The 25,545-nt window shown below is 39.1% G+C and overlaps 1 protein-coding gene across 30 annotated transcripts in view; it reads left to right on the top strand.

The window, feature by feature from the left end:
- Window positions 1–25,545, top strand: part of MAPK10 (mitogen-activated protein kinase 10) — a 454,812-nt gene that overhangs the window by 154,660 nt on the left and 274,607 nt on the right. For 24 of the 30 annotated variants that reach the window (XM_084973667.1, XM_084973654.1, XM_084973660.1 and 21 more), the window contains exons 1-2: window positions 12,701–13,084; window positions 17,957–18,071. The gene's annotated coding sequence lies outside the window, so the exon portion shown is untranslated. Of the gene's footprint in view, window positions 1–12,700; window positions 13,085–17,956; window positions 18,072–25,545 lie in introns of those variants that run through there. The other 6 variants (XM_084973649.1, XM_084973669.1, XM_084973666.1 and 3 more) reach the window with 1 other exon arrangement.

The following is a 25,545-nucleotide window of genomic DNA, read 5'->3' on the forward strand; positions in this document are numbered from 1 at the left end:
TCCAAGCCACATCTGCGACCTATACTACATCTCACCGCAGTGCTGGATCCTTAACCCACTGAGCAAGGCCAGGGATCGAACCTGCGTCCTCATGAATGCTAGTCAGATTCGTTAACTGCTGAGCCACGACGGGAACTCCTGTTCTGCATATCTTTAGTTAGTAGTCTCTTCATTTCTCTAGGCTAGTTGCTTCTCTACATTCCTAGAAAATTCCCACACACTACATCGCTGCCTACAGTGTGTGTGTGTTGGTGTAAAGGAAAACTCGCTCTGTTTTCCTCTGCTCACACCCACAACTCTTTCATGAGTCACTGGTGTAATTCCGTGACTGTGACCACTGTGGCACTGGTGTCACTTCTGATAAAATGTGGATTTTTCCTTCGCACAAGCAATTCCCTGACACTAGCCTGCAATTCAGGTCGATTCTGACACTAACTGGAATTAGCGCGGAGCCTGCTGATTAGGGCTCAGTCAGCCCCCACTTCAGCTCCAGTCACAGGCAGTGCATCTCCAGGTTTTCCACAGCTTCTGTCCAGCTTGGCTGCAAATCAGAGGTTTCCACACCCTCCTCTTTGGACTCAGTTGTTGCTAGGACCAGAACTCAGGGAAACACTCTTGTTCACCGGTAAGTGGAAGCTCTCTGAACTCCATGCTTTGGGGATTTTTATGGAGGCTTCAACACAGCTCTAATTGATCCCTGGCTACCTCGCAAGCCCTTCTCCCCCTCCCAGGGGATGGCGGATGGGGCTGGAAGTTGCAGGCTTCTCATTATGGCTTGATCTTTCTGGTGACTAGCCCACATCCCCAAGCTATGCAGGAGCCCACTAAGAATTTCCTTCCGTAGTAGAACAAAAGGTGCTCTTTTGAACAGCCAGGAACTCCAAGGGATTTAGGAGCTCTGTGTCAGGAATGGGGGTCAAAGACCAAAGATTAGAAAAAAAAGATGCTCCTAGTGCTCTCATTACTTAGGAAATAACAAGAATTTTTAGGAGCTCTGTGCCAGGCAGCATGGGAGGCAGGGAGAGAGGCAGAGAACAATATGTATATTTTCTATTATTTCACAGTGTTTATTTCTAAGGCTTCTCTCATCACCCTAGCTAAAAATAATCTCTTTCCCCCAAACTTTCATTGCTTTGTTCTCATTGCTGTAATGAGTTAGCAATTTAAAAACCTTGCTCAATGATTGTTTAACTCCATGTCTAGTAGAACATTGAGCTCCTCGAAAGACCAGAAGAGTATCTGAACAAGTTTTGTCTTTCCCATGTCGAGTAGATATTCAGTGAGTGTTTATTGATTGGACAAATACATGTTTGTGTCCGTACATACGCATTCATTACACCATTGCATTGCATTTCTAGAAGTGATGTTTCAGAGTAAACAGCTCTGTTTAAAAGACCGTGACCAGTATCTTTACTGCATTGCATATGGGCAGTAGGTTTTCGGTTTAAGAACTGTTTGAAGAGATTGAAATTTTGTCTTGTAGATTCACACTTGGCCTAAGACCTTTGTGGGAAAAAAGAGCCATCAACTTCCTCACAGGGGAGCCCCAGGGGTTCCATTAGCTGCTGCTGTTTCTCAGCAGTTCACAGCCATATCATATTTCTAACAAGCTGTGTTACACTTACAGCCTTGAAGGGCTTCTTCTGCCTTCCTGTTTGGGGGTTTCCGTGTTCTGCTCACAAGGTTATATTGCCCTGACTGCCAGTTTTTCACATGTACCACGCAAGGCAACAATAACAATAGGACATGATTGGTGCTCTCATCCTGAGGGTGTGCAAGGACCTTCGCCCTGGAGGCTGCTGCTGTCATAGTTAAGCTCATTGGCATTTTCCCCCCGTAACCTCTCAGTGTAGGAACTTCAGTCAGATGTGCACAGATTTAAATCCCGATGCATCTAGTTATCAGCTTTATGATCCTGGAAAAAATGACTTAAACTCTTAAGTCTTAGCTTCCTTGTGTATCAAGTAGGGGTGATAATCCCACCTATCTGACGGGGTAGGAAGGAGGACTGCGGTCACGTGGCCCGGGCCCAACGTGGATGATGGCTAAACGTTCGGGAGATGGTGATGAAGAAATTCTGTGAGGTTGGAGCTCTTGTCTGTAAATCTAGCCTCGTGCCTGGGACAGAGTATGTTCTCAAAGATCATAGTTAAAATAATAATAAAGATGCTTGTGATGATATTGGTGGTAACAGTGGTAAAAATGGTAGCAGCTACGACTTTATGGTTGTCAAGTAATATTTGTTAAATGACTCAAAAAGCCAGAACTGACTTGGGCAGTGGAGCTTCTTCTCTCTGCCTTCCATTTCCACTTAGGATGTAAGTGATTGGCTGGCATCTTTGGCCCCAGAAGATGCCATCTTTGGCCCCATCTGGCTGAAGATTTTCCATTTTTCTTGCTACTGTCCTACTCCTTTCAGCTAGGGAAGGATTATCTCTTTGCTTTCATCCAAACAGTGTATGGTTTTCCCTCACTTTAAAGTTCATTCTCCTTAAATCCCAAACTGTCCCAATTCTATGCATTGCTCGAGAATCGTCTTAAGGCTCTGTCTTCACTTTGTTGCACAGAATTAATCATCATGTGATCCAGACTCAACGTTTTATAGATGAAGAAACAGAAAACTAGAGCGCAACCACCTGCCTGCTCAGCATCTCCTGGGTGGTTAGTCCTAGTGGAGTCAGAACTTGGATCTCCGTATCGGTTGGACATGCTGCTTCTCAGCATACCCAGGATTCGAGGTTCATGTTTTCAACGTGGATGCCCATGCTGAGAGTTTTCTTCTCTGAACTAGACACCTCATGGTTTTAGCCTATTGTTAAGGACGTATTACAGATTGTTTTTTCCTCTAGTGAGCCAGTCTTGACTAATCAAAGATGATGAGCTTTTTTTTTTTTTTTTTTTTTTTTTTTTTAAATGGGTACTATATCTCGGGCTTCTTTTCCAAATCTCCAGCACAGTGTTTTGTACTTATATGCTGCTCAGTGATTTGCTAATTGAATTGATTTTAATTAAATTATAAGAATGTCATGCAGTTCCAACAGCTGTACTTTTTTTTTTTTTGGCTTAGTTTTCATGTTCTTGTTCTCTGTTTCTTGTGGAAGAGTATATCTCTGAATATCTGCTGACCAAGTAGCAGAACTTTCTCTGGGAAATTTCCAGTGAAAATTGCTGATGTCCTGAATAGTCTCTCAAGTAGAGACTGGCAAGTGGGCTCAGATGCCTTCACGTTTGTTATTAGTTCCATTGTGCTGCTTCACTGCTGCAGGAAGCACATGATCAGCTGTGCGTCCTCTTGTGCATGTGCTTTAAGAACATTTTCAAGCAACAGAAGGTGAACACTTCCGGGGCACTGGGCCATGTTCATAGCTTACAAAGTTGTACCAGGAAATTTAAATTTATTTATTTGCTTATTTTTAATTTATTTATTTTTTATTTTTTTGCTTTTTTTGCTGCCCTGTGGCATATAGCATTCCCTGGCCATGGATCAGATCCAAGCCGTGTACACTGTAGCAGCAGCAGCACCGGATCCTTAACCCACTGTGCGGACTGGGGATTGAACCTGAATCCCAGTGCTGCCAAGATACCTCTAATCCTGTTGCACTACAGTGGGAACTCCAGGAAATTTAAATTTAAGTGTGGGTTACGTCTTTCTTATTAAATAGATTCATTTGAACATTCAGTATTTATTGACTGTCAAGTGCCAAGGGTTACGTCAGGCACTGGAACAGTACGTTCCTTAATTTGATTCTGACCAAAATTTTGTGAAGGGAATGTTATTACACCTGCTATGAATTGAGAAGTGGAGAGGCTGTGTGGTCTGGACAAATCACACAGACAAAAAATAGCATAGCCATTTTAACAACAGATTTAAACAAAATCTGTTGATGAGTCTAGTATTCTTTCCACCATCCAGTATTCCAAATAAGCTTTAAAAGTATTTATACATTGTTTTATAATTTTAAAAGTGTCCTACACATACACAAGGCATTGAATTTATACTGTTATCTTTGCTATATCTTTGTGAATTTAGACAATTTCAAAATTGGATTCCTATTTCTCTGTCTCCCTCTTGAATGTAACATTTCAATAAAAGTTACATGGCATGCTTAGGATATTCAGAAATTTTTGGTTAATAATTTGAAAATCCAGCAGGCATAAGCTGTATATACAAGTTAATACTGCCGATTATTTGGTTTAAATACGTAAGACTGACTATAGCAAATCCTGTATTATATTATCAACTCTGACATATTACTCTTTTCATTGATAGGATGCTATCACCATTCATTACTAGTACATATCCTGTTGTTCTGTTGTATAGACCAGAATACACTACCTAATTTGGTGATTGAAAAAAATCTTGTATTAATGTTTGAAAATGGGCTAATATTAGGAAATTTAATTTAGTGATGATAGAGGATCTATATTTATAAAGGAGAATATTATTAATCTTTTATTTTAAATTTAATTACAAAAGTCTGGGCTTGTATTTTTTTTTTTCTTCTTAGGGCCCCATCTGTGCCTTGTGGGGTTCCCAGCCTAGGGGTTAAGTTGGAGCTGCAGCTGCCAGCCTACGCCACAGCCACAGAAACGTATGATCCGAGCTGCATCTTCTACCTGTGCTATACCTTGTGGCAGTGCCAGATCCTTAACCCACTGGGGGAGGCCAGGGATTGAACCCACATCCTCACGGATGCTAGTCGGATTCTTAATCTACTGAGGCACAGCAGGAACTCCTTTTATCTCTTGGTTTGCCTCAGTGATCACCTTTTGATGGCAAATCAGAGTCAGGGGTGAGAATAGCCAGTTTAGAAGTCCTGCCATTTGCAACCACATGGATGGACCTTGAAGGCATTGTGCTAAGTGAAGTAAGCAGTCAGAGGACGACAAGGACTGCATGATATCACTTATATGTGGAACCTGAAAAAAAATGGAATTCCTGAAGCAGAGTAGAAGACTGATCGCCAGAGGCTGGGGGTGGGAGAAGTTGGGGACGTTGGTAAAGGGTATGTACTTTCAGTTATAAGGGAAATAAGTTCTGAGGCTCTAATGTGTAACATGCAGACTGTCAGTGATAACACTGTGTGGGATAGTTGAAATTTGCTAAGAGAGTAGATCTTAAATGTTTTCACTAAGAAAAAGTAAATACGATATTGAGATGATGGATGTGATGTTTAACTCAATAGGGAGACTCCTTTCACGGTGTATACATATAGCAAATCATCACATTGTGCATCTTAAAGATCTTATAATTTTGTCAGTTATGCCTCAATAAAGTTGTAAACAAAGAGAAGAGTCCTCTTAATGAAGATACAAACTGCTGCAGAGTTATAAGGAGTTGAATTTCTAGGCCAAACTCAAATATAATCCATGGTATCTCCATGCTTTTGTCGTGCTTCCGGGGCGCTGCAGGAAAGCAAGGATAAGGCAAATTGAAACTGCTGCAGATGCGCCTGGACTGAAGTGTGGCTAAACCGGAGGATGTCTGGCAGGAGTAACTGCTTCTTTATCTCACATGCCAGCTTCTGTGGGCATCTAAGAAAAGGCAGTTTTCTATTAGCATCTTTATTCAGAAGACAAATACTCTAATTAGATTTTTAAGCTGTTACTACCTGAGGAAGTTTAAGCTACTTTGATGTTATTTTTAAGTAGAATTCCCTCCTCCCCCCATAATAATTGTAAACTAAATCCAGACTTTCAAAAAAGTCTGCTAGGATCCTGAAAGGCTGTGTAAAACTACTGTTTTCCAAGCAACAGATATTCTGCATTTATAATCAAAGTATCACAGACAAAGTAATCACAGACAGACATAATTTGGCCAGTTATGGGTGTTCCCAGTGGAAAAAAAATCAATGCTCTTATAAGCTAAATAAAATGTTGGTTTAAAATACATTTTCTGCCGTTGAATTCTAACAGAAGTGCTTTGTCCATCAGGAAAAACTTTCGGGAGACTAACTTTATCTACTTTCTTTTGATGTGAACACAGTTGTTTCCTGAAAGTAAAATTGACTCCTAAGCAAGAAGAAAATTAAAATGAATACAACGTGACATTATGCATTTGTCAAAACCCTCGAAACTGTACAAGTAGTGAACCCTCATATAAATTATGGATTTTAGTTAATGATCATGTATTAATATTGGTTCATCAGCTGTAAAAAAATTAACCACAATAATGCAAGATGTTAATAATAGGGGAAGCTTTGTGTAGGGAGGGGCATAGAGAATGTGGGCAATTCTTTGTACTTTTTTTGCTCAATCTTCTCATAAACCTAAAACTTTAAAAAATAGTCTGTTAATTAAAAAGAAAAGTGAGTGCGGAGGTAGATTCCTTCTTTTTTGTGACATTGACAATCACAGAATGTGCTCTTAGTAGGAACCGTTAGTGTTCTGTTAATTGAGTATTATTCACTTATAACAGGACATGCGTTTAAACATGATTCGACACCCGTGCATGTTGTTAGATAATCACTCCAGTAAGTCTGGCCAGCATCCGTCACCATACATAGTCACAGAATTTTTTCCTTCTTGTGATAACTTTTCAGATGGACTCTTTTGGCGACTCTCAAATGTGCAGTACAGCATATTAACTAGAGTTGCCAGGCAGGACATCACAGCCCTCGTGACTTATTTATTTTATAACGAGATGTTTGTATGTTTTGCTCTCCTCTGCCCACTTCACCCGCCGCCCTTGCCTTTGGCAACCACCAACCTAGTCTCTGTATCAATGACCTTTTTTTTTGGTTTTATTTTTATTTTGGGGGTTGGAAACAGTCTTTTTTAGGAGATATTTTTATTATAGTTGGTTTACAGTGTTCTGTTGATTTCTACAGAAAGCGAAGTGACCCAGTCATATATATGTGTGTGTGTATTCTTTTTCTCATTGTTCGTTTGTTTTAGATTCCACGTATAAGTGAGATCATACGTATTTGTCTTTCACTAACTCATTTAACTTAGCACAATGCCTTCAGGGTCTGTCCATGTTGTCACAAATGGCAAGATTTCATTCTTTTTATGGCCGAATAATCTTCGTGTGTGTGTGTGTGTGTGTGTGTGTGTGTGTGTGTGTGTGTGTGTGTAAGACATCTTCTTTATTGATTTACCTTTCAGTGGATACTTAGGTTGCTTCCATAGCTTGGTTATGTAAATTCTGCTGTAATGAACATGGGAGTGCGTATATCTTTTCAAGTTAGTGTTTTTGTTTTCTTCAGATAAAGACCCAGAAATGGCATTGGATTACATGAGGAATCATAACTTCGAGAGATTGAAATCTTTTTTTTTTTTTTAAAGCCTCAAGGCTCCTCAGTGCTTTTAATTTACTTTTATGCAATAAGACTTTCCAAAAGGAAGACAGTTGCATGCAGAATTTCTGAAAGTTTTGAATTATGGAATTGTTTTGCAAAGGACAAGTGTTCCCCAAGTGGAAGCATCCTGAAAGACACATGACTGACTTCCTGAGAGAAAACCTGATATATCTTGAAATGATAGTGAACCTGGGTCAACCCCGACTCTGGATTCCCTTCATATTCATTGACTCACAGCGTTCATTTATAATTTCTCGTGCACTTATGAAACCACTTGCATCCTCTTACCACCTCCTAAACTGCAGGAATCTAATTGTTGAGAGTGTAGCCAGGTGACACTTCTCTTCAGCGACATCACTGTTCTAATGAACCCCTCGACTTCTTTTGTATCTCTCTTGCTTTGCACCTGGGACCTTTAATTCTCATCTGAGGGTTGAAGTCCATTCTAAACTCTGGTATAGTGTAGTCAGCCTTCCCAGTTTGTCCAGGGTTTCCTGGAATGTGGGACTTGCTAAAACCTGGGAAGCCCCTGGCAAATGAGAATTAGTTGGTCACTCTATTCTGGGATCCATTTTGATAAGAGACCTTAGTATAATAGTTGGTTTTATTGCTAGCCACCCCCCCATGAGTGTCCTTGAGACTTAGATTCAGAAACTGAAGTCTTAGTTGGCAGCCCAGTCTCACTGAGTTGATGCCTTTACGCTCCCCTATTCCGGAGTCCCTGGCCACTTACTATTTGGAAAGCTAGGTCTTTAGCACCTTTGCTTCCTTTAGTCTTGAGACCTTAAGCTGAATGACACCCCCTTCAGAGGAACCTGGGAATCTAGTTCTGGCCAGACTTCTCTGAAAAATCGCTTTTTTAGCGTCTGAGTTCTCATTTCTTGTTTGTTAGGTAAATCTCCATCCATTGTCGGCGTCACTTCAGAGGAGTTGCTATGTCACTCAAGATCTCAGTGGCCCTGAATATAGCCTTTCCTATTGCTAGGTCTGCTCGGGACTGGATTTGCAGGTTTAGGAATTCTAACTTTTATTCACTCAGCAGTTTTCTTCTTGGGAATTGACTTAATTTTTAAAAAACAGTTCTTTAACTGAGTTCCCTGGTGGACTTGTGGTTAAGGGTTTGGTGTTGTCACTGCTGTGGCTTGGGTTCCATCCTCCCTGGCCTGGGAACTTATGCATGCTGCTGGTATGGCCAAAAACCAAAACCCAACCAAAAAATAACCAACATTAGTTTAATTTACAGAGTGAAATACACTGATCTTAAGAGTTAGACTTTGAAAGGTTTTGACAAATTTTCACATTTATGTAATAACTCACACCTTTATCAAGATATAGAACAATTTTATCAGTACAGAAATTTCTCTCAACTGTGTCACTCTCCTGTACAATCATAGTTCTGATTTCCATCACCATAGAATCATCCTGTCTGTTCTAGAATCCCATATTAATGGATTTGTATAGTAAATACTTTCTTTAGTCACTATCTCTCTTTTTGTGTGTGTGTGTTTTAGGGCTGTACCTGTGAGGCTGGGGGTCCAATCAGAGCTGTAGCTACTGGCCTGCACCACAGCCACAGCAATGCAGGATCTGAGCCATAACTGCGACCTACACCACAACTCAGGGCAACACTGGATCCTTAACCTACTGAGCAAGGCCAGGGATCGAACCTGTGTCCTTGTGGATCCTAGTTGGATTCGTTTCTGCTGCACCATGACAGGAACTCCCTATCTCATTTTTTTTTTCACATAAAATGATGTTTTCAAGATTCATGTATGTTGTTGTGTGTTTCCATAGGTCATTCTGAAAATTTAGTGCCCCAAAGTTTTCATTTATGACAGAAGGGAGATTTCCTTGCTTGGAGGGTAAGAAATAGTCTTGAAGATGTTTAGTGCCACCACCGACTACAAACATGCCATTAAATAAATAAACTCGTGTGTAAGAGACACTAAGTACAACTCTTTGCCTTTGAAAATAAGAACTTACATTCATTCGTTCATTTAAAACCTTTCTTTCTTGGAGCTCCCGTCGTGGCTCAGTGGTTAATGGAGAGAGTACTGATTGAATTCAGGTCAGACTTCTAGATTAAATTTAGTTTGACTTGAGAGCATTTTGAAAAGTTTGAAAGAGTTAAAGTTCCAGTATGTAATATAACAGAGGTTACCTGCTTTAATAGCGGATATCTCAAAACGTAACACTTGATCATAATGTTTGAGATTAAAAAGAGTTGGTAGATAGTAAAAAGAATTATATAACCACAGATAATTATAATTAATAACTGTGTTTACTGGTCACCTGCCATGTGTAAGAAGATATGCTGGGTTCCTGGAAAAGGGAACTTTCAGGGAAGACAATGAGAAATGGAGAAAATTAAGTCACAGTTATGTTTAAAGTAAGATATTATATATTAATAAAATTAGAGTAATACAAAATGCAGTATGGTCAATACTAGATGAAAGAAGGAGGTAGTTTTGTATGCGCTTATAGGGTGGGGGCAACTATACCAAAGCACGGTGCCTAGCAAAACCAGTGATGCTGCTTATTCTCTGTTCTTTTCTTGCTTTCTTGATTAAAACACGTATTTTTGCGGGGAGGGGAGGCTCTGAAACATATTTTGTTGGGTTGAGAAGCAGCAATAAAGAAATAAAGAATTTTGGTTTTATCCAACAAGGAATGGGACCTATTTTGGTGTTTTGTTTTTTTTTTTTTAACTAGTATTAAATGATTTAATTTCAGGAAATTATTTGTTTCTCTGATGTGTTGAATAGACTTAAAAGAAAATTTAAACATCTAAATATTACTGAAATGAATAGGTTGAGAACTAAAGCCCTAAATAGTAAAATATAACCCAGTGAATGTTGGCACCTATCATTCTGTCACCTGTGCCATTAGGAATTAACACGTAATGGAATAAAAATGATTAGTTTTGACATATCTATAGCTGTCATTCTTTTTTTTTATTGCCAAATAGTATCCTAGTATATGAATATACCACACTCTGCATATTCATACCTCTGTTGATAGGCTTTGAGTTGTTTCCAGCATTGACCAATTATAAATAAAGCTGGCATAAACATTTATGTACAACTTTTTTTTTTTTTGGTGGACATATGTTTCTATTCTCTTAGGTGACTGTGAATAGAATTGCTGAGTCATACTGAAGGTGTATGTTTATCAATTAAAAACCACCAAACCATTTCCCAAAGTAGTTTTGCCATGTTATACTATTGCCTCCTAGTAATGCAAGAGAGTTCTAATTTCTCTATATCCTACTCAATATTTAATGTTGTTAGTCTTCCTAATTTTAGCCATTTTTGTGCATGTAAAATGAGATTTATTGCAGTTTTAATTTGTATTTCCCTGAGGACCAATGATGTTGAGTACTTTTTAATGTACTTATTGACCATTTATATATATATCTTCCTTTGTCAAGTGCCTGCTTTTGCTCATTAAACAAAGTTGTTTTTATCATTGAATTATAGGATATTTTTATATAATACAGACTTTGTATATATTAAGAATTTTTCAGATATGTTTATCAAAAGTATTTTCTTCTAGTCTGTGTCTGTCTATTCATTTTCTTAATGGTGACTTTGGAAGCTTTTAAAATTTTGATCAAATCTCTGTTTTTTGTTTTTTGTTTTTTTTCCTATAGTGGTGAGTGCTTTCAGTGTCCTAAGAAATCTTTGCTTACTCCAAAAATAGAAGGCTATTTTTTTCTTCTAAAGATATATTTTATTCTAATAGCTTCATGGATTTTAGCTTTTATATTTCAATATAAAATTTATCTTGAATTAATTTTTGTGTTTGCAAATGTGAGGTAAGAGTTGAAATTCCTTTTTTCCTCATTGGTACCTAGTTATTGGGAATTGACTTTTGATAGCAAAACTTAGAATAAAGTAACTTAAAAGCTTGAATGCCAGTTACCTTGTGCTATAAAGTTGTTTGGCTAATCAGTGCATATTTTTGTTTCAGACAGAGCTGTCTTGTAGGTAGGCCCACTGTCAAGCCTGAAAGTTAATAATCAACTGATTCTCGTTGAACTTGAAATTAGAACAAAACAACATCCAAAAACTTGTCCAATTGATGAAAAGGACAGAAAAGGCATATAAAGCTTTTCTCCCCTAGATTCCCACCTGAAAAAGTAACAATACCCACAGCACAAAACCTGTTGTGGTCCCACACTGTTTTAAGATGTATTTCGTGTCTTGATTTATATCTGTTGCATGTTGTATTCTTTCTGCTAACATATGGAAAAAGCTTCTTATTTGTGTATGTATTCTAGTTCCAAACATAGTGTAGAATGGTACAAAACTCAGTCCTACTTGGTTGCAACAGACAGAAACTCATCTCAAAGTTGTTTAAACAAAAAAGGAATTCAATTTGATTATGTAACTTGAGAATTCCAAGGGCTTAGGCTAGCTAGGCCAAATATATATTGAAAATTTTACTTACATAAAAAAATATTTTTAGAAGGTTAAAAAATTTTGGTAATTAAAAAAATAGTGGAAGTAGTCCAGCATTTGTCAGCTCTCACTAAAAAACTAATATTTATAGGTTAGCAACTATAACTTTTTAACAACCAGTATGGAGACTTAAGAATATACTCTCACAGTCAAAGGCAGGGAAAATTACTTAAATAAAGTTGAGCTATCTGCCCCAAATAATAATAATGTGATTTGCACTTGCTTTCTAGAGAATTATCCCAATTTAAAAAAAAAAAAAAAAGGAACCCTGATGTGTTTTCTCAAATTATCAGTGTCTTCTTTTCACATTCAAATGTCAATCTGAGACTCCGTGTGCTGAGTCTGGTTTAGTGGTATGTATTCAGGATTTTTATGAAAGACAAGGAAACAGAGAAGAGGAATTGTGCTGCACAGATGACCTCCGGGGTCCAGGGGAGGACCCAGAGGCTCACTTTGCCTCTGAGCTTATTACCATCCTTGTTTGCTTTGACATTCAGAGATGCTGCACGTCTCTCTTTGTGCTGTTTGCAAAAAACTGAGCTGGCTGAACAGCAGAGACTGACTATATTTCCGATGGTGTTTGGTCTGCAGGCATTTGTTCCCCAGCGCTGCTGTGTGTCTGGCCGGGCTGCACAGAGCGGGTTGTTTCTCCGGGTTGTGCAGACTGGTTGCCGGATGTCGTAGCCGCTGGTAGTGGCTGCCAACGAACCCTGTTCCTTTGCAGTTTGCCTGGTCCTCATTTCATCGGAAAACACAGTTAACTCCAGCCGCACATAGACTTTTTCCTCTTTTCCTTTCCCCCTCTCACCCCTCCCTAGACCTCTCTGGGCTTTGACGTCACGTGTGCTCCTTTCGGTTGCCATAGCAACCCCATTCCCCAAGCCCTCTGTCCGTCTCCTCTGGTAGGTTCCACAATGGTACAGGCAGCATCACGCTGCACAATGGTTTCCAGGCAGTGAAAGAGGGTGATTCAGCAAGCCACTCTTCTTCTTCTTCTTTTTTTTTTTTTTAAACCTCCCCTTCTCTTTTTATTTTTATGGGGGTGGTTGGTGCTTGTTATATGCTTACCTTTTTCCTTTCCTTTTTCATTTTTACAATTTTCCTTTTTTCTCCTCACCCCTCCATTCTTAGGGGCTTGAGTGACTTTAAGATTGGGTTTTCTTGGAAATCACCTGTCCATCATTAATTTTAAACAATTTCCCCACCTCCAAGGAATCTATTCCTTATTACACTTTGGAATGTGGTTAATGAAAAACAAGTAGGGAGGATTTCTGGGGCAAACACTGCTGGATCAGGATCGTAGTTCTCAAGCACGGAATGGTAGGTGGCTCTTTGCTCATTCTGGGTTCTAACCTGGTTTTTGGAGGGTGGGGTGATGTCTATTGATTGCTCCTGGTGGGGCGGGAGAGTGAGCTTGGGAGAGGGGGGCAGAGATGGGGTGGAAAGCAGATTGATGAAGTGAACTACCTCCGAGGCAAGAAGCCACCAGCCTTTCCTTCTGCGCGGAGCATCTCTGCAGACTTGGGCGTGTTGAAACCTTTCTGTTTGGAGTGAGGGTTGGCAGGGGGTGGGAGGGAGCATTTTTATTGTGACCAGGGGTTTTTAGACCAATGCAGAGCTACAGAAGGGAAGAGAAAATCAGAGAGGGAGAGTGGAAACAGCTGTGCTTGTTAGAAGTGCCGACCTCAGTTCCCTGTCTAAGAAATGCCATGGTTCCATAAAACAAAAAAACCACTCTTTAAGCTATGCATTTATATTTACTTCCTGAGAGATGTAGCTTAAATAAATATTTGGGGGCATACTTACGTATTTTAGTAGGGAATGGTATTTTTTATATTTTAGTTGCAAAACTAACGGCATTCATTACTCTTGCAGAGACATGCTAGCTGCATTTGGGCTGGGGAGAGAACACAGAATGGGGGTCAGGTTAGACACAGAGGGAACACTGGCACTGCAGTCACATATGTAAGGGGTCCCTTTAAGAAAGTGATCTCCTAGTCACAGGGAAGCATTTTTTTTTTTTCCGTTATGGCATGGTTCCCAGGTATCCTGTACTGGGATACTGTGTCCCCTAGAAATATCAGAGCTCATTTGGAAAAAAAAAGATGTATCATCAGAAATGAACATGGCAATATATTTATCAGAATTTATGTATTTGTGCCTGTGGCAAAATAAATGTGGCTTCCTGGATAATTTTCAAGTAAATCAAGGCTAGAGATGTTTCAAGAAAATCACATCTCTATATGTTTATTTCCTTCTCCCCCTTCATTTAAATCTAGAGACTGAGTCTCTGCTTTTACCCTCTTAAAGATGTAACTTCCCAGGGTACTGCAATGGAACCACAGCAAAAGAATGGCTTATCCCATGGCAATTGGCCCTGAAGCAATGGTAAGGTTGTTTACATGGGCTGTCTTTGCTGCAGAGCCTGAGAGCGTCTGTAACAGCAGCCTTGCCTGCTTTGGTGTGTTGGCAGTAACTTTTATGAACAAACTGGGTAGAGGCAGGCTAAGTCCTATAGGGCAGGCCACAGTTCAGACCGAAGGAAAATGGGTCTAAGTGTACCAGGAATTGCCAGCCCAAGGTCCAATTTCTCTCTCTATTCCTAGTCTGCTAGTTGTCGGACCCTGGAAGATCTCACAGAATGCTGATCCATGTGTCAAAAATGGTTGTAGGAATAGGCATTTCTCTCAGAGGCTTCTGTGTATTTTCTATCTTAGGCGAGTGTTTGTGTTGTAAATATAGACAAGAATGAGCCTGCAAGCTTCGGACTCCACTTTGGAGCCATTGGATTGTAGGGCCCGACAGTTAGCCCTCCTCTACCATCATCTCACTCTTAAAATTGACGAAGTATCAGATGAGCTGATTTCATCACATGAAGCAAACTGGGTTTTCTCTCCCTCACAGCAGAGCTAGAAATCTGGGGACAAAGGTGGTGTGACCTTAAAGAGTCTTCGTGCTTTCTCGTGTGCACGTCACTGCCTCCCGTTGTCATAAAGTATCTTTAATCTGACATTCTCCTCGTGTTAGGAAATCTTCGTAGTTTTAGTAAAAAAGATTCTTGATGATGAGGCCGTAAGAAGTGATATGCAGAGTGGGAAGAATCAGCTGCCTCCAGCCTCCTGCTTGCTTGCCCCAGAACAGCATCTGCTGTGGGGAGGGATGTTTATGAACAGATCCCACGGGGACCAAGTGTGTTGTTGCTGTCATTGTCTGGTACATCTGCAGCTATTAGTGTTTAATGGTTTCATAGTTCATGGTCAGTATTTTTCAAGGTTAAAATGAACTAAGGATTGTGGATGCCATTATATATACACATATATATATGTATATATATATGTATATATACACACACACATATACATTTTATATATATACACACACACATATACTTTTTTTAATTATAGGAAAATTCATAAAATTGTCAGTATATCCCATAGGAATTCATAAGCAAAAGGAATCTGCCTAATTTAAATAATGTGAAAAAGCCTCCCATATTTAAAGGTAAAGCCCCCCATATTTAAAGGGAGGGTTTTAAAAAAATGTTTATGGCTTTAGGTAAATGAATCCGTGGAAACGTCTTTGAATACTGATGATAAAGGATAAAGACAAATTGGGTTTTATCTTGTTTGTTAAACATGAGGGCAGATGCCCTCCCTTCCTGCTCTGGTTCCGGATGCAGGTCACATTTGTAGCTCTGAGACTTCACATGGAATTGGTGTGTTCAAATCAACTGATTGCTCAGTTGCTAATGAGAATAATGGACTCAAAGCAAGAGAGACTTCCTTCAATTAGAATAAGAAATGATAAAGCGACATTTTAAATACTTTCTCTATTGCCCCTACTGTTTCCTCTTGCAGTCTCTTTCAAGCTGTTGGTTGGACATTGCAACACTTACACAAAAAAAGAGACACAAAGTGTCCCAGGAGTGACACGAACCGGAGTGCTGTATTTATTTGCTGCAGGCTGCGTGCATCTCTTACACCGTCTTCTGAGAACCAAGGACTTGTGGAAAAAGTTGGGCCTCTCGACTCCTGGGGGAGATACTTCTTGATAAAGAGCAGAATCCATTTGTTTCTCTAGCATATTAGAGATATTTATTGCATTGCCTGAGTCTGAGATGAGGCACTGCTGCTGATGCAGATAAAAGATCCTGCTGCATATTGATTATTTGAAAGAGAAAATGCAGTTTAGAATTGGAGCTTGCATTTTTAGAAATTGACTTATCTGTATATATTTTCATAGCCAAGTTGTAAGGTTTTGACTAAAGATTTTTCAGTTTGAGTACATTTTATCCTTCCAAGAAAATCCAGGCAAAGGGGGAAAGTGGATCATCTGTACTGTACATTTCAGGTTCTGCGCCCCCGCCCCCATTTAACGGAGGAGAACTCCGTTTCTAATTGTGAATCTTGGTAGAAACTCTAAATGGAGACTTCAGATGACCTTGGAAAATCTTTGAATCGAAAGAAACATTTTCAATTTAAAAAGTGGGCTGTGAGTTTATAATTATTTTTGATTAAGGATTTTCTAGTTGAATTGACATTTTAGATTCCTAACAAGCCACCATGGTCTTTCTCATTGATCTTATCCCTGGTAGCTATGACATGTAAAACCCGTAGGTTATAGAACGAATGCTCCTAGGAATGGGAATGAAGGTTTGAATGGAAAAAGAAAGGACTGAAGGTTCTTTAGAAGGCTTCCAAATCCACGGGTGCTCTAAAGCCCTACGTGGTGTGCAGGTGTGAAATGAAGTTCTCTAGGGCAGTCAGGCATTTGCCGAGTAGCCTGCACTGTAACAAAACAGGATTTTTGCTACATTGTGTGTGTGAAAGCAGGAACACACACACACACACACACACACACACAATCCAGCAGTGATTTAAATGCAGCAGAAATTCATCTTCGTCCCTGACTTGTCTTCATAGAAGTAAAACTGCTTCCTTGGTTTTGGATGTTAATCTGCCTGGGTGCTCCATGTGTTCTGTGAAAATGAGTTTCTTAAAGTAATCATCCTCTTTTCATACGTTGGAAGAAGGAACTGAAAGCTTTGACAGTGAAGTAAGGCTCTTAGGTCTGTTTATTCAGTGTCTGTACTTCCTGTGTCATAGTACTTATCATTTAATGCAGTCGGTGCCTATTCCTGGGTTCCTGTATTCTCCGCTCAATTACAGTCTCTGTCAGGGACTGACTGTGTCTGCCTGGCGTGTAGTAGGGACGCAATCAATAGTTCTTGAATAAATGTCTCCCATGTACAGGGTTCTCCTGGTGCCATGGGTAAAAGAGTTTGGGAAATTATAACACAAAGTTTCTGCCATTTGGGAGCTTATAGTTATTTAGGAAGATGAGGTGAAGTAACAAACAAGGTGTGCAATCCAGAGTCTATATTCAACACAGGTAATAGGAATGAAGAGGAGAAAGAAACTCACCTCCTCTGACATGGTGACAGGCCACTTTGTGAGAGCAGGTGGGCGGAGTGTAGGGAGGAGGTGGCGGAAGAATCCCAGCAGCAGTTGTAAGCACTTGACTAAGAAAGGAATTCGAACTTGGGGAGGAGAATGCTTACTTGGGGTATGGTGACTGTACTTTCCGAACGAGAAATCAAAATGGGTAGAATGGGTAGAACACTGGAAAGGGCACAGTCCTGGAGAATTTGGTCCAATGTGATGTCAAAAAGCAACGTAACCGATTGCAGCTACAAACCTACTTTTGTAACTGGATCTGATTATGTAAAAAACATGCATACAGGTCTTTTTCTAACTTTGGACCAACTTCAATTTAATTTTATTTCACGTACTTTTTCAAACTTCTCTTTTTATCCACAACCCTGTGACCCGATGTTCTGTATGAACTCATTGCTCTCATGTGAACGAGACACGCACTGTGTCAACATGTAACAGTGGAGCTCAGCCGGGTGCCTCCTCTCACAAAACCAAATCCGCGTCTACCCAGTTACCAACTGGGCTTCTGTTCAGATTTTAAAATATCGAGCTATTCTGGTATCGGTAACACCAAAGGTCCTGTGCTTGTGATACATCTGAACAGAGTAAACTACCTCAGAGATGTTTTATTCCCTCCCCCTGTGTCCCACCACCCAGCAGCCCTTGTCTTGGTCAGCCTTTTGATTTTCTAAATGCAGGTGAAATTCCTATTGACATGTTAAAATCCAACGTGGCTGTGTTTTTGCTTTGATTTTAGGCTAGTGTGAGAAACGCCACCAGCAGGACCATCTCAGACCTTTGTTATGGCAACTCAGGCAAGAAACTGTTGAATTAGACCCATTTCCTGTAGATGAGAAACCATACAAGCAGTGGTGAGTTGCAAATTTTAAAATGTTCCTTAGTAGGAAACATGTGATCTGTGTAACCCATTTAAACATTGCATATGATTTAGTGTATGGATCTGAAGAAATACCACTCCAGGTAATGCCAGCTACAGAAGTGAAAATCACTAGGACAGAATGGTAAACTGATGGTTTGATGCTGTTAATGCCGCAGGTAGGAGCTGGAGGTCTTAAGGTGCCTGAGTGCATCACACAACACCGTGATGCTACCACCTCGGATGCTGCCAGCCTAAGTAAGACGGCTGCAGTGAACAGTTTCATGTGGCTGTGTAGCAGTTGGCTAACAGTGGTTTTCAGTGGCTTTTCTTATTTGCAGCATAATTCTTTTTTTTTACTGATTCATCTTCTCTAGTTGAAGAATTGGTTCTGAGCTAAATAATAATGCTTTATTCCTTTGGGGAATATGTATATATATATATATAAATATATATCCATTTCTATATAAAATATAGGGGATATTTATAGGAATATATGTAATATATATTAACATAGCATTTAGAACTTTAGAAATAAGAGAAATCACATCACAGTTTTATAAAGCTCAATTTATGGCCATTTTTGCCCATAAAATCTTTGCTTAATCAAAACAGTGTTACAAATAGATCCAGTTTCTTTCCCAGTTGGAATAATTTAAAAGTTTTAGTATTTTATAAAAAATATTTGCACACACAGGCAGACTATATTTTTTAATCAAATACTGGATGCTTCATAGTCACCAGTGTCAATAATCAATAGGCTCCTGCAGAGATGAACTAGTTATAATCTGTCAGGCAACATCTGACAATAGAGTATGACAGCAGCGCTTCTAAGACTCCAAAAGAAGCTGTTTCGAACTATTAATCAATCTCTCTCTCTCACTTGTTTAGTGGCTTATATAACTCTGGGTATGTAAGCTGCCCCGTGAATTAAAGCGTAACCTGTACGTGCAGAAGACTGCTGAAAGTACCCTAGGCATATTTCACACCATGATTCTCATTAAAGTATGCTTACAGTTATATTGAGGAGGCAGATGTAATGGCCATCACTATACTGTGCTGGGTCAATATGTGTTCAGTGAGTGTTAGAAAGGAGAATCATGTGTAATTGCCAATAATCAGCCATTTGATTTAAAATGAGGGGGGTTTTCTAGAGCTGAACTTAAGTATTTGGAGTCATGGGTCACTCTCAGTGATGTAGAAAACCTCTGTTGCCCCATGTTAACCATGTATTCATTAAGTGAACATTTATTGGGAATTTGTGGCGCACATATCATCCTTAGCTCTTGGAACAGATGAAAAAGACAGTACCTGCTTAAAGGAGCTTTGTGTAAGGAACGTGGCACTTCTGATCGAGCATGCCATTAAAACGGGCGTTGTTTCTAAAGAGTGTGGTACTTATCCACTGCTATTAAGTGGGTGACATTGGGTGCTAAAGAAGTCCGGCAAAGGAGAGTCTAAGACAGATGGGAGGGGGATTCGTCAAGGAAGGCTTCCCAGAGGGAGCGATGTTTTAGCTGAATGTTAAAGACAGGGAGAGGATAACTACAAGAGGGGACCGGTGAGAACATTGTCCAGGGGCCCAGAGTCTTGAGAGAGCGTGATTGTTCGGGGCATTCGATGTCATTTACTATCTTGGGGCATAAATGGGGGTGATAGAGAGAAAGCTGAAGAAGGGTCCAGCAGTTCTCTATGTAGGGTTTTTTAGACAAAGTGAAGAAGTTTGTATTTTATTCCAAAATGAAGACTTTCCAAAGATTTTAAGTAGAATGACATGATGAGATCCATCTTTTAGTAAATATCATGCACCTGGAAAACAAATGCGGTTTAAAGAGTAATTATAGAGATGACAGAAATAGCACTTATTTGTATAATGCATGTGTATATGCATATAACTATCAATCTGGACAACATGCAAAGCTGGTAATAAATGTTAGGGCATTTCTATTAACTTAAATTTTTCAAAAATTTCAAAATTATCTCCAGTGTTAATATATAGCACTATAACTCCAAAACTAGGAAATGCTGAGTGTGTTTCTCTCTTAAATCATCCAAAAGTGATTTATAAGACACATGAATACTCTTTAAGAAAAATCCACAGAGCATTAAAAACAATGCAGGAACGTCAGTGTTCTGATGATAAGAACCAGCATTTATTAGTACTACCTTAAATGCCTGACAGTCATTATCTGATTTAATCTTTACACTAACTTTATAGACCTGGAATCATTTTTTTATCTTCTAAAGCTGAGGAATCCTGAGGCTAAAAGTTTCAGTGAGTTTTCAAGAGTTATACAGCTAAAAGGGTAGAAGATCTGGAATCCAAATTCTGGAAAGTTTGGTTCCTAGGCAGGCATTCCTAATCACCCAGCTATAGAGCTTCTCCATAAAATAAATGAAATAATTCCTGAAACTGCTCAAAAAAAGAATACCTATAAGGTGGACCTCATGTGACCACCGTCCGCGTTGAAGAGCGGAGACTCCCTGTGAGCCCTCTGTGCGCTTGAGGATCAGAGGTAACTTCGATTCTTTTCCTTTCCCACCAGAGGTAACCACTACCCTGAGTTTTGTCACATTTTACTCCCTTGCTTTTCTTTGTAGGTTTTCAATGTTGTAACCATAGTAGCATGTATATTCTTAATCACCCGATTTTGCTAAACACTGTAAGATTCTTCAGGTTGATGCATTTAGTTTATTCGTGTAACTTACATTGTTTACTCTATGAATATGCCAAAATGTACTTACCCATTCTGCTATTAATAGAAATGTGGATTGTTTCTGTATTACTTAAGAGCGTATGTGTGTGTACACATATATAACCTGAGTTATTTCTACATAAGTGCAGTAGATAAATATTAAATATATTTATATATAAATATCATTACTAAGTATATATGATGCTTTTATACGTATGTGTATTCTTGCTCATAGATTCTAGTATGCAGGTATAAGAGCTTCTAGGATACATATAAAGGAAAGGAACTACTGAGTTTTGGGGTAGGTGCGCATTGTTCTTCTAAATATTGCCAAATACTTTCCCCAATTGGTTGCATCAGTTTATATTCAATATATAAGAAGCTCTATGTCCTTATCAATCCTTAGTTTTTAAGTGCTTAAAATTTACATTCAATATATAAGAAGCTCTATGTCCTTACCAATACTTAGGTTTTAAGTTCTTAAAATTTGCCAATCAGGTGGGCACCTTATTGTACTCATGGAAGCATTAATTTGCATTTTGCTGATTACCAATGAAGAAGAATATCTTTTCACCTTTTATTGGGCATTTGATCTTGCTCTTTTGCGAAGTGTTGGCTCAAGTCTTTGTGAGATTTGTCTTTCACAGTAATAACTAGCATTTATTGAGTTCCTACTGTGTAGTAGGTACTGTGCTAAGCCCTTTATAAACATTTAATCTTCATATCATGCTTGTGATTTATAGATAAGGAAACTCTGGTTCAGAGAGGTTAAATAATTTGCTGACAGTCACATAACTAAGAAACAGCGGATTTAGCATTTAAATCTACGCCTTTCTGACACCAGAGTTCTTTGGTTTCTTGGATAGTGTTTGGAAGGGGATTAAATTAGAGCCAGAGAGAACTTTGAAGGTGCTACTGCAGGAATCCAGCTAAAGAATAATAAGGGCACAAACCCAAGAATCTTCAGTAGGACATTAAGTACACAGCAGCCAAACTCAGTAGTGAATTTCATGGGTGAAGAAGAGGGAGGATTATAAAAGTCTCAAGTGTTAGGACCTGTTGGCCAGGTAGATTCGATCTTAGTCATACAATTTATATTAACATTCCAGCTATTATGGTAGGTTTTAAGAATACACTTTATGATTCCATAATTCAATAAAAAATGAATTTAATTCATAGAATCATAAAGTTTAGAGTTTAAAGAGACCACAAGATTTATTTGGGTCAACTCCTTACTCTTTTAAAATGTGGAACCTGGTGTGAAAAGAGATTAAGCGGCTTGTTCAACATCACATGCTACTGTCAGATTAAGAATAGACACCAAGCTGGCAAAGAATGCAAAAAAATAGAAACTTGCCTGATTTTTTAAAATAATAGGGTAATATGCAATCAACCTGTTTTATTTCCTAAACACTTTTCATGTCAGTTCCCTTTGAAATACACCTATTGCTATTGCCAAAATTAGGCCCTCATCATTGTCATTGTTCGTAGGTTTATTTAAAGATAGTGTATTTTCTTCTTCTTCTTCTTCATCTTCTTCTTCTTCTTCTTCTTCTTTTTTTTTTTAGGGCTGCACCTGCGGCATGTGGAGATTCCCAGGCTAGGGGTCGAATCAGAGCTGCAGCTGCCAGCCTACACCACAGCCACGGTGATGGGGGATTGGGATCAGAGCCACGTCTGCGACCTGCACCACAGTTCACAGCAACCCCGGATCCTCAACCTGCTAATCGAGGCCAGGGATCAAACCTGCGTCCTCATGGATGTCAGATTCGTTTCCACTGAGCCGCGACGGTCACTCCGAGATAGTGTATTATCTTCTTGTTCATGAGTCTACCCATGAAACCACCAGATCTGATTTGCAGTTGTAGCCATGTAACAGCCTTGCTTACTTTGATATGCTCCATTGCCTGTGTAATAAATTCCCTTCGCCTTAAAATATATCACACTCCCATCCACCTCCGATTTAGGAACTGATGATCCCTCCAGTTACCTGGGGGCACACATGTCCCTCAGCCTCTTCACGCACTCAACTCTTTCTCACCTCCGTGATGTACTTCACACCGTCGTTCTGTCTGGGCTGAGCCCACCCATCCCTTCCTTAGACCTTCGTCATCTTTTAAGAGCTTTGCGATTCCAAGACTATTCTGGGGACCGGCAGCATGGACATTATCTGGGAGCTTGGTTAGAGCTGCAGCGTCTCAAGTCCCACCCAGATCTACTGACTCAGAATCTTTCAAACAAGTCTCTTGGGTGATTTAAAGTTTTCGAGGCACTGCTTAGACTCACTTTAGACTTCATTAGATCTTATCTCTGTCAGAACCCTCTCCTGACTGCTTCCATTAGGCATTCCTTCCTGGTATTCTCATGGCAGCCTCTGCATGTCTATCTCACTGCATCACCACAGTGTTTTATGAACGGTGTATCTGTCTTAGCCCGGGAGCAATTTGAGCCAGATCTAATTGTCTTTGACTTTTCCAGGCCTAGCACAGTACCTGATACTTGGTAGTCCTCAGTGGATATTTGTTGAATGGTTGATAAAAGAAAATTTTTTTGAATTTTTTTAAGAAAAGTTTTATATGTATGTAAAAACAGAGGCAGGAAAAAAAAAAAAAAACCAAGGAGGAAAAAAAACCATAGATTTTGTACAGAAATAACTAGACTATAAAAAATGTACCAAAAATTGTAAGTCTGGATACAATCTGGAAAGCAGCCTGGCAGAGTCTATAGTCTTATTTTAGTATATCAGGTGATAAATGTGAATATTGTTTGCTAATTCCCTAAGAAGCAAGGATTAACTTAATTTCTCATATAACAGTATGGTTTTGTTATTGTTGTTGAATGCATGTGGCCAAAATTTGTTTTACTTTTCTAAACAAGGTGTCTTACTGTCCTTTTAACCAGTCAGAGACGGGGATACGGTGTGAAAGATGGAAGGAAGGTGCAGGTTTGTTTGGAGATTGTGTAGGAGAAGAAGCAAGAGACCAGGGAGCAGAAAGTAGGCACCCTGCATAAAGGAACTTGCTGATCATTAGAAATGTTTTTCAGTCGGTGCTTTTTGAAAAGTAGCAAACTTTTCAGCACTGCACGTATTTAACTCTCTTCGTGGTTGACCAAATGTTAAGAATGTTTGACAGGTGGTACTGCTTTATGCGGGAGACTGACCTGAGTGACTGCTAAGGCCTAACTAAGGTCCTTATGAATTATGTGTTTATACTTGTCCAGAGGAGGTGCAGGAAGAATGAGAGTTATAATAAATATTATAATGTTGGATAGTATTTACTGAGTTATTATTGATTGTTTTATGCCATGCACTGTTCAAAGCACTTTGTACCCACTGATTCATTTAATCGTCACAGAAACCCTGCTGAACATTTCTGTTTCATAAACCGTCAAACTGAAGCATAGGAGGTTTAGTACGTTGCCCTAGGTCACACGCTGAGTGGTGGTAGACCAGGGAGTCCAGCTCTGCAGCACTTCCTTTTATTACTATATTGTATCCTTCTCAGAATTAAAGGTAAGCTTGGACCTGAATGGAGCCTTAAAAATTGATATGGTTTGAACTCCAGGTAAGGGTAAGAACGGGGATTCTGAGAAATGGTAATATAAAGTAAAAAGTGATAGAAATGAGCATAATGGTTTGTGGAACCAAATATCTTACAAGTGGGAAGAATAAGAGAATATTCAGAAATGTGTCATTACAGTCCTGCTGTGTCTTGCTTCTCAATGGCCGCAAGTTACCAAGGTGAGAAAGTAAATCCTTAGGGCAGTTTAACCTTAGTAAGACATATAAAGTGGTCCTTATGTTGTATAAAATTTTAGAGGCTTTTCACTGATTGGTTGTACCTCAATGTATATTTCTTAGGAAGATAGATTTGTGATTTACACTGTTTGACAGGGCCCACATAGTTTGATATCAGATCAGGAAAATAAGAATGTTTTCCAGTAATAAATGGAGCTTATTTGAAGAATGAGTCAGCATAAATTTTAGGCTATTTCAGATTCTTCATAAAGAATCCTCTATATTCTCATAAATAGTATCAGAGGAAGAACTACCATTAAATTAAAAAGATGAGATCTTAATGAAGATTTGTTAAAATAAGAGGTCTTCTCAGATTAGGGCTTACTGGGAAATTTAGTCTACAGCTTAACATTACTTGTTACATGTGATAAATGTATTATTTATATATAATATATATATATATAATATATATTTATATATATAATATATATTTATATATTATTATTATTTATATATGTCAGGTGTTCTGAAGTTTTCTTACTAGTTGTATTTTTGGAAGGTCTGTTTGGTTTTGATGCTTTAAATTCTCAAGGCCCACTTTCAGATGCCTTTAAATTGGAGAATGGACAACTTTGGCAGTATTGTCTTTAGAAAGTCATTTATAAATCTTAAGAATCAACATAATTCTGCTTTGGAATTTAGTTTTATAAGATTTAAAGATTTTTTGCACCCTTCCCACAAAATGTATTAGGCAAAAACTATGTGAAGTAGTGGGTAGGAACCAATTTGAGCTGCTTCTCATTTTTTAATGAGTTTTAACCAAATATAGCAGGTCACGGGTCTGTCGACTATGCTCTTGCCAGTCAGGGTTCAGGTTGGCAACGGGAACGTCACGGGCCATCAGGTCTCATAAGGTGACCTCTCTTTCTAGTCTTGGTCCTAAGTATAGATGTCTGACTCTGTGTTAAAAATGCAGGAGCTGAAACATCCTCTGGTTCTTGACTCTCTCTGTTTCTGAACCTGATATCATGTAA

This window comes from Sus scrofa, chromosome 8 (genome assembly GCF_054392235.1).
Source record: "Sus scrofa isolate SSC_HxYL_T2T_F1_AM1 chromosome 8, Sscrofa_HxYL_maternal_Yorkshire_Landrace_v2.0, whole genome shotgun sequence".
NCBI classification, from domain to species: domain Eukaryota; kingdom Metazoa; phylum Chordata; class Mammalia; order Artiodactyla; family Suidae; genus Sus; species Sus scrofa.